General features: G+C 41.7%; 1 protein-coding gene across 8 annotated transcripts in view; it reads left to right on the top strand.

Annotated features, from left to right (window-relative positions):
- SOX5 (SRY-box transcription factor 5) overlaps positions 1 to 15,466 on the top strand; it is an 880,866-nt gene that overhangs the window by 742,592 nt on the left and 122,808 nt on the right. The gene's annotated exons all lie outside the window — the stretch shown is intronic.

The following is a 15,466-nucleotide window of genomic DNA, read 5'->3' as shown; positions in this document are numbered from 1 at the left end:
TTTGGCTATGCTGTGCAACAAAACAAAACACAAGCAAGGGAACATGCTCATCGTCATGCACAGATCCTCCTCTCTTAATCTAAAAGGGAAGTTGTTTGAAATGGCCCAATAAATTTCAACACTATTGTAAGGAAATATGTTTTTCCCTCTAGCAGCCTGCTTGCTTTTTATTAACTAAGGGCCTATTCTACCCTCTTTCTACACATAGACCTCACATTCATCTCAATGGGAGTTCTGTACAAAGATCAAGGATAGCATATGCCTCTCAATTTGATAGACTAACACAAAGCATAAGTATGTTTTACAAGAGCCTAAGACTAAAAACTGTGTAACATCTATTTTTTTAATCTTTGAAAGTTTTATTGTCACTACAGGATCCTGATTTTTTTTTGGCAGTTTTATTTAAGCCTTCCATAGGATCTCTTGTTCCTGTCAACAAGATAAAAATAAATATAGGTTCAAAATAAATCAAATGTCTTCCTTTCATCAAATAGATTTAGTTACAGCATAAATTCTATAAACCTGGTTTTATGCATTTGTGCTTATCTAACTCTACTGACATCAGTTTCCTATCTTGTTATCTAAGACTTGCTTGTTTTACCGTTCTCTCTCTTTAGTGCATCTGTTTAGCTTTATTATGTCCGCATCAGTGTATCCGTCTGTATCATTGACTAACTCATGAATTTGTCAATTGTTTCTCATTATGCAGTGCTCACCAGTAGAGCAGTTTATTAAATTTTGAATGCAAAGGGACTGTCTGGTGATACTTTTTGTCCTGCAGTTTTAGATTCTTTTATTTTCTAACTTTATAGATCCAATATTGGGTTTCTTTGAGCAAAGTTCCCTTTCGCTTTGGCCATCACCCATCTTGGTGTACTATAGGTTATTACCACTACAGAGAAATCACTATTCAAAACACTTCACCTCACTCAGCAGCTGCAGTGCCAAAGCATGGGCTCATTCACTTCTTCCAGTGATTTCACACCCATTTGTTCTCAAATGGGAGAAGTAGTGATTCACATTGCAGAATGTGTAACCGAAAGCCACATTGAATATGAATGCTACCATAACTGTAGGCCTGGAAAAGGTCAAGAAAACACCCCATTAGACATATCTGGCAGATTAAATTAGTTCTGTGTTAATGCAGTCTGACTTGGAGAGAGGGTTGATTTTTTTTAACTATTAGTAAATTAACAGTAGGATGGTCACATAGTACCTCACATCCATGAACTTCATATGACATCACACATTTTTGTAACCTTGGAAATGAAAAAAACTGAAAAATGCTGCTGCTCTTCCTGGCAATAAGGCTTAAAATTAACAGCATGCCAAGGTCTAAGATTGAGCAGAAGCCAGTGGAAAAAGACAGCTCTCTGTTTGCTGATTCCCTGGCATGTTTGACTGAGTTTGAAAGAGAACCTAAGGGGAAGTGATCAATAGTCCAAAGGATTTTTTTTCTTTTAGCTCACAATTTAATGTAAACAATAACATAGATTGGCTTAGTTATACTAGAAAGCTTGTAGCAGTGAAAAATATAACAGCCTAAAAAACTGTAATATGGTCCCATCAAGTAATTGTTTTTGACAGGCAATTAAAACAACTCTCCCCTTCTACCCTTCTCTCCCCCATTTCTTCATTTGTCATGGTAAAGGCATGGTAAACGGCAGACAAGATTTTGGGTAAAATTTTCAAAAGTGCTTAAAGTGACTTAGGAACCTACATTCTATTTTCAAAAGTGACATAGGCACTTAGGAGCCTAAGTCCTATTGACTTTCACATAGACTTAGGATCTCATTGATCAGATTTTCAAAGTTGTTTTGGGGCACATAAAGATGCAGACAGGTGCCAAATGGGATTTTCAAAAGGGCCTAAGCAGGTTATCTTAACTTCCACTGATTTCCATGTTAGGCATCTAACCTGGTTAGGCACTTTTGAAAATCCCACTATGTTCCTATCTGCATTTTTAGGCACCTAAAATGCTTTTGAAAATCTAGCCCCATTTGCCTAAATAACTTTAGAAAATGGGATTTAAGTTTCCAAGTCATTCAGGTACTTTTGAAAATTTTATTCTTTAAGCCTAGGCTGAACAATTTTCATGAAAATTTTACAAGACTGATTTATAGACTTCCCAAGTGACAATTCTGTTGTTTGCTAGCTTTCGTAACTTGCATTTAGAAATGAAAAACTTCATGAGACCCTTAGTTTTACTGACAAACAGGTAAGAACCACGTTTGCAAGTTTTGTATTTAGCATTTACCCACAAATGGAGAATTTATAGCTTTGGGCGGGGAGGAGTTATGTCTAGATAAAAACTATGCCCTACATTTTCAAAAAGGAATTAGTGATTTTGGGTGCCTTGATTATTGGTTGCCAAGTTTGAGACGCCGGAAAAGTGCCCAGTTTTCAGAAGGTGCTGTACCCTGCTCTCTGAAAGTCAGGCATCCATAAAGACTCTCAAGTACCTCAAATCACCACTCACTTCTTGAAAGTTAAAACCCACATCTTGCAAAGAAGATGCTTTGTGCTACAAGTAACACCTTAGATTACGGAAACAGGAAGACGTATGAATATCTTATTCAATACTACTCTTTGTTTCATTCAACTTGGACAGCGAGACTAATCTAGTTAAACACTCTGTAGTTGGTTTCCTTTTATGGTTCTCCTGGCCAATAGTAGTGCCTGGTTTCCTGGAGTTTTATCTATATGTCTCCCATTAGCTTCAGTGAGAATTATGTGGTCAAATTCCTCAGCCAACCCTTCAAATTGTATACCCCAGAGGACCAAAAGGACACTTGGGGGGGGGGTCATTCTGGTGAGAAAAATGCTATTTTCTAATTTTCATTTACTTCTTAAAATTCACTAAAGAGCTTCTCTGACATGCTGTTGTAAGAGGAGGTTGTCCACTATAGATTCACTGTCTGATTAGTAGTATGTTCTGGTGTGCTGAGATATTAATAACAATATGATGATAATTAATTAATAACTCATATTTAAATGGATTGTTTTTATCCACGGCTCTCACAGTGCTTTGCAAAGGTATGTAAGTGTGATCATTCCTGTTTTACAGATGGGTAAACTGAGGCAGCAAGATTAAGTGATTTGCCCAAGGTGAGATGGCAGAGCAGATTATAGAATCCATGTTTCCTGACTTCTAGTTCAATGCACTACCTGGAGCTTTTTCCTCCTAACAAATTCTAGTTGGGAATGGCTTGTTTTGTTATATTTTTTTAAACAGATGGTTTATATTTCATAATGGACGATTTAAACAAGTTGACACTTCCTCTCCTTTCTCTGCAGCATATTGTGTAGTGTTAAAGTTGGCAGAAAGAAGCATAAAGCTCTTGGGCTTGGATTAGAAGCTTCTATTAATATTGGATTTCTATTAGGAAAACGAAGCAGAGTTCTTGATCCCTGGTTCTGGTTGCTTCCTAAATGTAGTATAATTGCTTAAAATGTTTAATATTAATAATGTATAACCAAAGCAGTTGTTTCTTAGTAGAAAAAGAAGTGCCAGTGTGCCATGATGGAAATACACTGTTCATGAATTTCTCCATGAATAGCAGGGAAAATAATGGCTATTCATTGTTCATCTCTTTGCTAAACATTCAGAGTTTATTATGAAAAAATTGAAATCCTAAAATGTTTTGTTTATGACATCTGCTTTTGATGAATAATGAAATGCCATGTACATTTAGGATGAGAAATAAAACGAAGATTGTGACTAGTTCTGGTCCTCTAAAATTGGGATGTGATAATCCCAACATCTTCACCAAATTTCTCTAATACATCCTCCCTATAGTTTCAATCAGGTATGTTGCCCTAGTGTACCAGGCACAGGGATAAGAGCCAGACTACTGCTTCTCCAGAATAGCGGCAGAACTCCTGATCTCTGACACTGATGTGCTGTGTGATTTTAAGCAAGTAATTTAAATGCTCTGACTTTCCTTGCACTGTACTCTTTAACCCTAAAATATCCCACTGTTGCTTTCAGTTTCACTGGTGATAGCAAGAGTGAGATCTCTTGTGTGGGTGAAGCACTCATGGTTCCAGCATTTCGGCCACTGTGGGGGAAATCCTGACCCTACTGAAGTCAAGGGACTTTTACTGTTGACTTCATTAGGCCCAGGATTTGCCCCCTGTTGTGTAGACCTGGGCAAAGTTTGATGTCATGGTAGTTAAAACACTGGCAGCCATGGGATATTTATTTAGAGGATCATTTAATTAGTGTTTGTAAAGTGCTTTGAAAATATAAAACATTATGTAAATGCAAAGTGTTAGGATGTGAAATGTTGCAGTGTGCTATTTAAAAGCTGCTGTATTATACTTCAGAGGTGGCTTCTTTTCCATGGTGAACAAAATGTCTCTTCCTTGTGTGTGCACATGCATAGATCTGTAGAGAGAGAGAGCTAACTTGTTACTATACCGTAAGTAACTGATATTGAGGGGAAGGGATTAAGGAATTCCCTCCCCATCCCCTTTTGTATGGCACAGGTAAGGTCCACACAGAAACCCAACCCTTGTGCTTGTGAGAGCAGAGGGGCTGTTGCTAGAGGAACCACTTGCCAAAGAGGCAGCAAAGAGTAAGCAACAAAGTACAATCCCCCAGCAAACCTGAGGAGCAGAATGTTCTCAGACAGATTGCCTCTTAGTGCCCCCTTTTAGGTAGTGCAGTTTTGCACCACCTCTTAGTGTAGGCTGATCTGACAGGCATAATATATAACCCATACTTTGATAAAAATGTTGAGATCCTTCAGAATAAAAGGCATTGAATAAATACAAATTGTTATTTAGGAGAGTTTTCCCCCATTGCGTCTTTGTCTTTTTTTTTCTTTAAATATTTGGTGACGCTTTTACAAAAGAAAATAAAAATGTTGACAAACCTATGACACTGTTGCATTTTACATTGGACTCCCCGCTCCCCCTTGTGATTGAAGCAGTCCAGTGCGAGAAATGCTGCTTGCTTAGTGGGTCAACACACATTTAGTGTTCTAAGCTGAAATTCCTGTGACCATTTGAGTGACATGTTTTTTTCAGTTTTGTTTTGTTTCTAGAAATGGTAGTTACTGGTACTACACTTCAAAAAGTTTTGATGGGGGATTTGCTACTAAATATGTTTTCTAGATCATTCACTAGTTCTCAGGACAGCTCCTAGGTGGTGTTTTACTTGCTGGTACCTATGTTATTTTTATGGCCACATACCAAATTTAGGAAACAAAACCTGTTTTTCTTTTTCTTTGCCCTTTCCTCCCTCCCCACTATGGAAAATTTGTTGTAACAAATCATATTGTGTTCCCAGTCAGATGTCATCCACTTGGGTTTTTTGGAAAGCACTTTAATCACGGCTTCAGCCATATCCAATTGGGGAAAAAATGTGAATATACAATAGGTATATTGTATGTTTGTTGTATTTCAGCTCATTGAGGCTGGAAATTTCCTAAATAAAATAAGCACACAAAATTATTGATGAAATATCTAATTGCCCCTTAAAATAGGCATAAATGTGTGAGAAAGTGGACAAGCCAAGCCTAATAAAATGTGCTGAATTTACTGTTCCTCTATTTTCTGAACAGTATTCTCTGCATCTAATAAAAATGAAACTCTCCGGTAATTGGTTCCTCGTACAGTACAGTACAATTAATATTTCGGAGTTAAATACCATAAACTTCCTTGGGCATATTTGCTGATGTATCTCTATTTTTTAGTTAGTCACATGTTTCATTGTTTAATGGGTTATCATGTGGGCTGTATTTATAATTTCTCTTGTACGCAGGGTCCATGTGTCTGGCTTCTAAAGAGACTGCATGCTAATTTCTGATTTAACTGTGTCAGCTGTATCAGCTGACATACAGGTCAATGACAACCACCAAATCACAAGAAAAGAAAATTGACATGGTACGCTTTTATCAGAATGACAAAAATAGGAACCATGTGTTATCGGGACCACATACTGTAGTTTCTTTGTAAGGATGTTAATCATCTTTTAGAGCTACTGTTTATGCTGGAAAAGAATGATCATATGACTAAACTCTCATCTTCCCCTCCCCCAAAATAAGAAAAAAAATTTAAAACTGTGGATTGGCACAGCAAGATTTAGGTGCTTTGTGGTAAAGAATGTGCCTAGTATGCTCTGTGGGAATGTGTCACTGCTATAGTGTTGGACACTGAACTAAAAGTATCTTGATGGGGAACAACCGCCAGAGATTTGTTTTTCAGTTACAAGTAAAATTGCCAAATCAGAAGTGCAGGGGGGAGGCTCTCACGGTACCTTTAATAAATCTGAAATAGACAGAGAAAATAGTGAATTCTGTAATAAGAAGTTGGTGGTTTCAATTCAATTGCTGGGTCAAATTTGGTGCCTAAAAATGGTGCCTAAAATTGAGTCCCTGGGAGAATGTGGATGAGCCCCCAGCAGTGAGCATCCCAGCCTGATTTGACAGACGCGGGCTAGTGGGGCTGCGCTAGCACTCTGACAATAGCTGTCTAGACAGTACTTTGAAGTTGTGGCTCATATTGGAGTTTGAGCTTTGAACCCTACCCCAGCCCCCAAGCTTCAGAGCCAGAACCAGAGCCTCAGCCTGAGCCACAACTTCAAAGTGCTGTCTACACGGCTGTTTTTAGAGCACTAGCGTGAGCCCTGCTTACCTGAGTCTGTTGACCTGAGCTGAGAGATTTTGCTGCCACGGACTGTGTGGACATACCCTACATCTGTATTTGAGCACCTAAATACAATATATCTACACTGCAAAAACAAACAAACAATAACAACAAAAATCTCTGTGACAGCAAATCTTGAAGCCCAGGTCTACAAATTCAGGCTCGTGTTATGGCACAAAAAATAGCAGTGGAGACATTCCCTCTCAAGCGGGAACTCAGGCTCTAAAACCTGGGGAAGGGAGGAAGGGTCTCAGAGCCCAGGTTCCAACCTGAGCAGGAACATCTACACCACTGGTGGGCAACCTCCAGTTTGCAGGCCGCACGTGGCCCATCAGGGTAATCCACTGGCGGGCCACCAGACAGTTTGTTTACATTTGCACAGGTGCCCGCAGCTCCCAGTGGCCGCAGTTAAAAAAAACAACTGTGCAACTGGCACTGTGCATAGGTATGCTGAAAGGAAGTCAGGATACCAGGGTGCGTGCTGTCATGTGGTCCCTCAGTGGCACCTGCTCACTCTTTCTCTCCCCCCACCCCTCACCCGTCCCTGGTCGGGCCTGAGCCCTCCACGGTCGCCTGGACAGAAGCTATTAATAGTGCCCAAGTGCCCATCTATTTCCAGTCCTCCCATGGTATTTTGAATATCCCTACTTCCACATCAGAACCATCAAAGTAAAGTGTGGAAATGGACAAGTATGAATGAGTGGTGAGAAGTGTTGCTGTGGCATACCTGCCTGTACCCACCTCCTTTGAGTACTCATCAGAAAGATATTTAAGTAATAAAAACATTTTTTTAAACTGAGCTATTTCTAAAGCTGATCGAAAATGGGGGAAATGTACAGGTTTAAAAAGAAGCAACACTTCAGTTAATCAATGTTTTTGTAAATTTTTTATTTGTGATTTTTTTCATTTTTTTCTGTTTTCATTCCTTCCTCCAATCTTTCTCATATTTCCATTTTTGCCAGTGAAAAGGGGGAGGGGGTGGAAAAACAATAAACTTAACAACCAAAAAGGTTAAATTTTCCATTTTCTAATTTAACTGGGGAAAAAATTGTAGGAAAAGAATAATGAAATTGATAAAAGGCCAAATTTAATGAAAACATATTTCATCAAAAATTTCAACCTGTTCTGGTTGTTTCTATAAGGGAGTGCAACCTAAGATTCACAGGGGAGGGATAGCTTAGTGGTTTGAGCATTGATCGGCTAAACCCAGGGTTGTGAGCTCAATCCTTGAGGGAGCCATTTAGGGACCTGGGACAAAATAATAATAAAATAAAATTGGGGATCTGTGCTTTGAGCAGGGGGTTAGACTAGATCACCTCCTGAGGTCCCTTCCAACCCTGATATTCTGTGTCAAAACATTATTATTTAACATTAGGGTGTAGCTGGATTTATGTAGCAAATAAGTAAGACTGTGTGTCTGTCACAGAGGTCGTGGAAGTCACATCCTCTGTGACTTCTGCAGTGGCTGGTGGAGCAGCCCTACAGCCAGCCACACTGGCCGCTGCTGGAGTGTCCCAATGTGGCTGACCCCAGTGCGGCTGGCCCCAGGGACTACTTGAGCAGCAGTCCAGGGGTAGCCAGAAACATGGCCCTGGGAGCAGCCACTGGCCCTGCAGACAACCTGAGTAGTGGCTGCTGGGGCTGGGCTTGGGGGCCTCCCAGATCAGAGGCCCCTCGGGGACCTCCCAGAGCAGCGGCACCCCAGGCCCGCCAGCTAAGATTTAGTCAGGTATTTATAGTAAAGGTCATGGACAAGTCATGGGCTGTGAATTTTTATTTATTGCCCATGATCTGTCTGTGACTTTTACTAAAAATAAAATCTTTTACTAAAAATTGCTAAATCGTAGCCTTATGAATAACACAAAAGAGCTGGTAGCTCTGAAGAGCTTGTAGCTTATAAAAAGACAGGATACTGGAAGAGATTACAGCATGAGAGAAGAAGAAATTAAATGAAACAGGTTATGATTTTAACACTATGTTAGTTCCTAAGGGATTTTCTTTTAAATTATGAATTTTTTTATATATTCTTTACAAAATATTAGATCTTGGATAAAATATTCAAAAGCATTTAAAGTAATTTAGGGCCCTAAATCTCATTTTCAAAAGTGACTTATGCAATTAGGGACCTAAGTCTCTTGAAAATCAACAGGACTCAGGCCTGGTCTACACTACAACTTTAGGTCGAATTTAGCAGTGTTACCTCAATTTAATCCTGGACCCATCCACATGACAAAGCCCTTTTTTTTTTTGACTTAAAGGGCTCTTTAAATCGATTTCTTTACTCCACCTCCGACGGGGGGATTAGCACTGAAATTGGCCTTGCCGGGTCAAATTTGGGATAGTGTGGATGCAATTCGACGGTATTGGTCTCCGGGAGCTATCGCAGAGTGCTCCATTGTGACCGCTCTGGAGAGCGCTTTCAACTCAGATGCACTGGCCAAACAGACAGGAAAAGGCCTGCAAACTTTTAAATTTCATTTCCTGTTTGGCCAGCATGTTTGCAGAGCTCATGCAGAGCTCATCAGCATGATGTGCACATTGCCGGGGCACATTACCCGGCCCGTACTTTGTGAGAAGTCTATGATTATGTTCCACTTGTCACTGCGCTGCCATTGCCTCCTCGCCTGGTTTTGCGCGTAACAGTTATCTACTGTTGCTCTGATGGAGGGAGGGATGACTGACGACATGGCTTACAGGGAATTAAAATCAACAAAAGGGGTGGCTTTGCATCAAGGAGAAACACAAACAACTGTCACACAGAATGGCCCCCTCAAGGATTGAACTCAAAACCCTGGGTTTAACAGGCCGTTGATTTCACAAAACAAATCGGGTCAATTTTCTTGTTTTGATCCATCTATCTTTTACATCTTAGGCTGGCAGCAGACAGTGCAGTACGACTGCAAGCCATCATCAGCTTCTGGGTGCTCAGCAGAACATGGGAATGACCTGGCTGAGTCAGTCCCATGTCTGCCCAGGCGCCCGTGACTGACCTCACCGAGGTCAGTTAAAAGAGCACCCAGGAATATGACGACAATGGCTACCAATCATAGTGCACAGTCTGATGCCAAAAGGCAATGAGCTGCTGCTGTGTAGCAATGCAGTCCCACGTCTGCCAGCCCCCAGGAGACATACAGCGACGGTGAGCTGAGTGGGCTCCATGCTTGCCATGGTATGGCATCTGCTCAGGTAATCCAGGAAAGAAGGCGCGAAACCATTGTCTGCCGTTGCTTTCAGGGAGGGAGGGAGAGGTGGGGCCTGATGACATGTACCCAGAACCACCCGCGACAATGTTTTTGCCCCATCAGACATTGGGATCTCAACCCAGAATCCCAATGGGCAGCGGAGACTGCAGGAACTGTGGGATAGCTACTCACAGTGCAACGCTCAAGAAGTCGACACTAGCCTCAGTACTATGGACGCAGTTTGCCAACTTAATGCACTTGGAGCATTTTGTGTGGGGACACACACAATCAACTATATAAAGACGATTTCTAAAAAAACGATTCTATAAATTCGACCTAATTTCATAGTGTAGACCTACCCTTAGATTCCTAAGTGCCTAAATTACTTTTGAAAATGGAACTTAAGTTCATAAGTTTATTTGGTGCTTATTTAAGGTATGATTTTAAACTGATTTCGTTAAGCCAGTGCAAAAGGCTGTGGTGCAAAAGGATATTTCAGTTTTAACTGGGCTTAAGTCAGTTTTGCTTAAATTGCTTACAAATCTATTAAAGCTAAACTAAAACAAGCCACTCTTAAACTGAAAATAGAATGTATATGCAAGGGTTTGTACTGGCTTAACTGAAATCTATTTAAAAGCTGACAAGTTAAACCAGTGCAACTCTCTCATGTAGACAAGGCCTTAGAAGATTGTTGTTTGAGGGACTGTGACTGAAGGTGGGTTTTAAGAATGGGAAGGTTGTAGGGCAGAGACATTCAGACCTCAGTGGTTCAGGAGCCAATTTACTGATCAGCGTTACCCAAAAGAGACACAGTAGTGTGAATTCATTGTTTCATGTACGATAGCAGGGGTAGGCAACCTATGGCACACGTGCCGAAGGCGGCAAGCGAGCTGATTTTCAGTGGCATTCACACTGCGCGGGTCCTGGCCACCGGTCTGGGGCCTCTGCATTTTAATTTCATTTTTAATGAAGCTTATTAAGCATTTTTAAAACCTTATTTACTTTACATACATCAATAGCTTAGTTGTATATGTATAGACTTATAGAAAGAGACCTAAAAACGTTAAAATGTATTAATGGCACGCGAACCTTAAATTAGAGTGAATAAATGAAGACTCGGCACACCACTTCTGAAAGGTTGCCGACCCCTGTACTATAGTACTATATACTAATATTTAAACAGTATGATGGGGAATATTTAGTATATATGTATGTGCGTGTGTGTGTATTTTACACAAAATGACTGACCAAGTATTATTATTTTATCAATTACAATTGGTTAATAGCATAATAAAATCATCCTGCTCACTTAATAACTTAGATTGGTTAATAATTAAATCACACAGTGTTTTAATATTATGTGCTGCCAAGAGGTGCATGAGACATATTAAAGAGCCATTTGCAGCTTGCAAGTCTCAGTTGGATTATCGCCGTTGTAGGGCATATAGGACCAGGGAAAAGATTCCAGGAGAAGAGGCAAAGAGAGCGAGCTGCTTGTGGGACATTAGAACAAAGCGGGAGTGAAGGGAATATCAAAGATCAGGTCCACACAGCAGAGAAGGAGACCAGTGATAATGTATAGATAGGCAGGAAAGGAGAGGAGTGGCTCATCCTTGAAACAAAGGATGAAAAGGCCTGGTCTATGCAGGTAAAATTTTCAGAAGTGCCTATGTGACTTCGGTGTTTGTCTTATTTTCAAAAGTGACTTAGGCGTGCAGGGGCTTTTGTCCCATTGAAAGTGAATGGGGACTTAGGCTCCTACGTCACTTAGATGCTTTTGAACATTTTACCCTACATGTTTTTATAGAAAGCATTGGATTCACATCAGGAGATTCCAGTTTCTTCAGTTGCCTTTTTCCCCATAGGCCTCCAAGAGACTCCATGCTCTCGTAGGTCTCACCTCTGCCATCTTCTTCATATTTTGAACAAGAATTATACTCTACAACACTGGAACCAATCTCAGCACTTTGGCCACTGAGTAGTCTCCCAAGGCAGCTTCTGCAGCGGTTTGCAAATCAGACGATCTGTTACAGTGTCTGTGTATCAGCCAGAGACAACTTCCTCCTACACTCCCTTCTGCTCCACACTAACCACCCAAGTCCCCCTCACCCTCATTCTCCCACAAACCAGGTCCATCCTCGCCTGCATGCTCCTCTGCAACTGCATTGCTGCTTCTTCCAGGTCACTCTGCGGTCTTGTATTCCCCCTCCCCCCCCGAATTTCTCCTCCCTCTTCACCCTCTTTTCCACAAACCCTGAAATCACCCTCTGAGGGATGGTCCTACAATCTCCACTCCCAGACTCCCAAATCTCTGTTCCATCCTGTGCCCTCCACAATCTCCAAAACACACCTTAATCCCACCTAGAGCTCCCCATGTAATACCCCTCTCTCTCATGCCTGGCTCTCTTGCTCTGAGGCCATGTCTACATCTAAAATTTTGCAGCGCTGGTTGTTACAGCTGTATTAGTACAGCTGTATAGGGCCAGCGCTGCAGAGTGGCCACACTTACAGCAACCAGCGCTGCAAGTGGTATTAGATGTGGCCATACTGCAGCGCTGTTGGGTGGCTTCAAGGGGGGTTCGGGGAACGCGAGAGCAAACCGGGAAAGGAGACCAGCTTCGCCGCGGTTTGCTCTCGCGTTCCCGGAACCACTCAGCAAACCTCAGGGAAGGAGACCTGCTTGTTCGGGAACGCGAGAGCAAACCGGGAAAGGAGACCAGCTTCGCCGCGGTTTGCTCTCGCGTTCTCCGAACCACCCTGCAAACCGCAGGGAAGGAGACCTGCTTGCTCGGGGGTTCGGGGAACGAGAGAGCAAACCGGGGAAGGAGACCAGCTTCGCCGCGGTTTGCTCTCGCGTTCCCCGAACCACCCTGCAAACCGTAGGGAAGGAGACCTGCTTGTTCGGGGAACGCGATAGCAAACCGGGGAAGGAGACTAGCTTCGCCGCGGTTTGCTCTCGCGTTCCCCGAACCACCCTGCAAACCGTAGGGAAGGAGACCTGCTTGTTCGGGGAACGCGATAGCAAACCGGGGAAGGAGACCAGCTTCGCCGCGGTTTGCTCTCGCATTCCCCGAACCACCCTGCAAACCGTAGGGAAGGAGACCTGCTTGTTCGGGGAACGCGATAGCAAACCGGGGAAGGAGACCAGCTTCGCCGCGGTTTGCTCTCGCGTTCCCCGAACCACCCTGCAAACCGTAGGGAAGGAGACCTGCTTGTTCGGGGAATGCGATAGCAAACCGGGGAAGGAGACCAGCTTCGCCGCGGTTTGCTCTCGCGTTCCCGGAACCACCCAGCAAACCTCAGGGAAGGAGACCTGCTTGTTCGGGGTTCGGGGAACGCGAGAGCAAGCTGGGGAAGGAGACCAGCTTGATTACCAGAGGCTTCCTCAGGTATGCTGGGATACCTGCTTATTCCACGGAGGTCAAGAAAAGCGCTGGTAAGTGTCTATACTTGATTACCAGCGCTGGATCACCAGCGCTGGATCCTCTACACCCGAGACAAAACGGGAGTACAAACAGGGAGTTGCAGCGCTGGTGGTGCCCTGCAGATGTGTACACCTCCTAAGTTGCAGCGCTGTAACTCCCTCACCAGCGCTGCAACTTTCTGATGTCATGTTTGAGTTATATTATCTGTCTAAGTGGTGCAGGTGGGAAATAAGTATATTTGTAATTAAGAGGAATTTAGCAGGTAATCAAATCATTTCTACCTTTTCTCTTAAGATGTGAATTCCGCCCCTTGTTACATTCCAGACCCTTCCCTCTGGTTTGTAAAAAAACCAAAAATACAGCAAATACCTGACTTTAACATTTCTTTTGTAGCAAAAGTCCAGGAATTGTAGCTGATAGTTTGGAACTTAAAGGAGCCTCCCAAAATCTGTGGTTTTGGCTGTTGTCTAAAAGATAAAGGGAGACTGGTAGCCACTAATTCCTTCCTGATTGTAATACAACAGTATGTCATGATTGCGTTTTGTAGATTGGCTTCAGTATAATACTACTGTTTGAAAGTGGATTGTTTGAGTAGTATAAGCATATGCCTGGTTTGGAAATAGCTGTTTCTCATAGCTGACTATCTTGTTTTACATTCCTAAAAAGTTCCCAGCACTTGGGAAAAGGACCATTTAGATCTAAAAATGAGACATTTACAGAAGCATTAATAAAATGCTTAAGAAATGCATTTCCCTAAAATGTGTTAAGCATTAAATACAACTGCTCAGACAAATCTAAATGCCAATTCAGGAGAAATATTAAGGACAGCTCAGAGAGGCAGTGCTCTCCAGTGGAGCAGGTATTGGGTTAGGAGTCAGGAGATCTGGGTTTTAGTCTCTTCTCTGGCCTGCTGTGTGACATTCACTGGGCAAGTCAGTTCCCCTCTCTCCTTTTCCCCTCCCACTCTTTGTTTGTTTTGTCTTTTTAAGAGACAGAGACAATCTCTTGCTATGTGCGTATACGGTACTTAGAACAATGAAGTCTGAGACTGCCTCTACTCATTACTGTACCTGGCCTAAACTTTCCCAGTATTCTTACATTGGGTCAGTTGCAACCATGGGAGTATTAGTATAGATTAGCCGCAGGAGTTGTGATGGTGGGAAATGTTTGAAGAAACAAAAGCCTATAGCAGACAAGGGTTACTTCACTTAATAAAAGGAATTTTAAAATCCTAGCACATAATGGTAGGAAGACATAGTAATATTGAAGTAACAGAAATATTATGGATTCCAAAAGCTTCATGGTAGGGTCACAAAAGCTTTTAAGCTTTTGTTTTATATATATATTGTTCTTAAACATATTTTTGGAGCACTGGAAATGTGTCAACAACCCAAATTATAATAATAATACTTTAATTATTAATGACAACAGTAATAATAGTGACCATGGAAAACGTGGAATACACAAGATCCTGGCTCCACACAACTTAGTGTTTTAAAAACTACACTTCCGTGCACATCAGCATTCATTGCTCTTTTCTTTGGAATTGAGGAAAAAAATAATTTTGGTTTCTTGTGTGGCTGGCACTTGCACAGTCTGCTCATTTCTAGAAAGAAGTCATTCAAAATGAAACTGGGATTTTCCTTTGAGGTTCTTGTGGCACTGGGAGTAGCACAAAGCTATGAATGTTGAGTCTGTTACTTTTTTGGGACATTTTTCTTAGCTGTCTTTAAGACTAGCTGCTTCTGTCACTGGGTGATGTTCTAGATTAGAAAATTTTAAAGTCAAAGAATCACTTCATTCAATCAATGATATTAAACAGGAAATGGAATCCTAAATTAAATCAAGGGGATATTGGAAAATGTGGAACAGTAATATCGTTTGACTAAAAATCAAAACCAAGTTAGAAAAAGAAGTGTGAACTGGTGACTGGTGCAGAAATCTAGGAGTCAGGATTTCTGGGTTATGTTGGTTTTTACACTGCTTGACTGCGTGTCCCAGAAAAAATAACTTCAGCCCCAGTTCAGGAAAGCACTTAAGTACAGTCTTAACTTTAAGCATACATATAAGTCCCATTGAAGATCAGTATGTGCTTAAGGTCTGGTCTACACTACTCGTTTAAACTGAATTTAGCAGCGTTAAACCGATTTAACCCTGCACCCGTCCACACAACGAGGCCCTTTATGTCGATATCAAGGGCTCTTT

The sequence above is a fragment of the Gopherus evgoodei genome, chromosome 1, assembly GCF_007399415.2.
Source record: "Gopherus evgoodei ecotype Sinaloan lineage chromosome 1, rGopEvg1_v1.p, whole genome shotgun sequence".
In the NCBI taxonomy this organism is placed as follows: domain Eukaryota; kingdom Metazoa; phylum Chordata; order Testudines; family Testudinidae; genus Gopherus; species Gopherus evgoodei.
The sequence above is the reverse complement of the archived record's forward strand: the minus strand, read 5'-3'. Positions and strand labels throughout refer to the sequence as shown.